Below are 1,460 nucleotides of genomic sequence, written 5' to 3'. Positions count from 1 at the left end.
ATACCGACAGAGCTTAGACTATTTAAAATTAGTGGTGCGCTGCAATCTCTAAATGCTTAATAAGAGTGGCCATAATGTTACTCCATTCCCATGTTGAGCTATTTGGGGGACAGACTTTCATTTAATGTCCTAATTAAGTATTCCCCATCAAATATTTGTGGCATTAATCCTTGGGTCTCTCTAACAGTGCTCCAGGATGGATATTACCCCTGACTGGATCGGCCTGTGTGTGCTGCACACGCAGGAGAGAGAAAAGAAGACATATGACCAGAAGCAGTTACTTTCTTCTTCTATACAATTAGCTTATAATTATTCTTCAAAGCAAATACGATTACCCTTTTCATTCCATACATAATTCTTCGGTTGAATATTGCTAAGTTGGGACCGAGTTCCATTTTAAGGTTTCCCTTGATGCCAATTTTCACCTGAATAAAAACATCTGGATAAAGACATCTGTAAGACAAGAAAGGGGCACACAGCATGATTTTCCATGAGCACACCCCTCCAGAAGAGAAAATGCTAGGACCCAAGGTTTCACACTGATGGGGAGAGGCTAAGCTATGTGGCAGTAACAAATAATCCTAATACTCTGGTGGCTTAATATAACAAACATTTATTTCCTATTTACATTTCATTTGACAAAGGCTTCATTCTTATATACTTCCCTGATCACTGCAGTGAGGAGAAGGGGGTGTGGTGAATTGTGTATTATCTCTTACAGCTTCTGTGCAAAGGCCTTCCAATCAGTTCTATTTCATTGGCTAAAGAAAGTCATGCCAACCTGACTTCAAAATGAATAGGGAAGTGCATTCCTGAATTATACGTGGAAGGAGAGGAGAACTGTGATACTTCTGAACAGCCCTAATGGCTATCATAGGCATAAGCCCTAGTGAAAGAAATTTCATCTTCAGGTTCCTGCAGAGTATAAGCTAATAGCTACTAGGGGGTGAGATGGATCCTTTGATCTATGCCTCAAGTCACCATTCAAGAGGAGTCAGGATTTAGGGGTACACAAAAAAGGTTATTCTTATTCTCAAGAAGTTTGCAGGCTAGTGGCAGGGAGGAAGATTATGATATGCACACAATTAATCACAATATTTTATAATAATTGCTGGGATAGAGGAAAGCACAAGCAGCAGTGGGATCATGGGAAAGGGGAAGGATTTTAGAAATGTATAGAGGATACATCTGAGAGCAGCTGGTGATTGGTTAATATATATTTCAGAGAGGAAGAGGGAGGGAGAGAGGACAGAAACATTAATGATGAGAGAGAATCACTGATCGGGGATTGAACCTGCAGCCCCGCATGTGCCCTGACCAGGAATAGAACTGTGACCTCCTGGTTCATAGAACAATGCTCAACCACTGACACACCAGAAAAGATATTTACATGAAAGAAGGAGCAAATTGCAGAAAGAAAAGAGGAAGTGTGAAGCTCAATCAGGAAAGGAAGCTCATTG

This window comes from Myotis davidii, unplaced genomic scaffold, assembly GCF_000327345.1.
Source record: "Myotis davidii unplaced genomic scaffold, ASM32734v1 scaffold268, whole genome shotgun sequence".
Lineage (NCBI taxonomy): Eukaryota > Metazoa > Chordata > Mammalia > Chiroptera > Vespertilionidae > Myotis > Myotis davidii.
Note: the sequence above shows the minus strand (reverse complement) of the source record.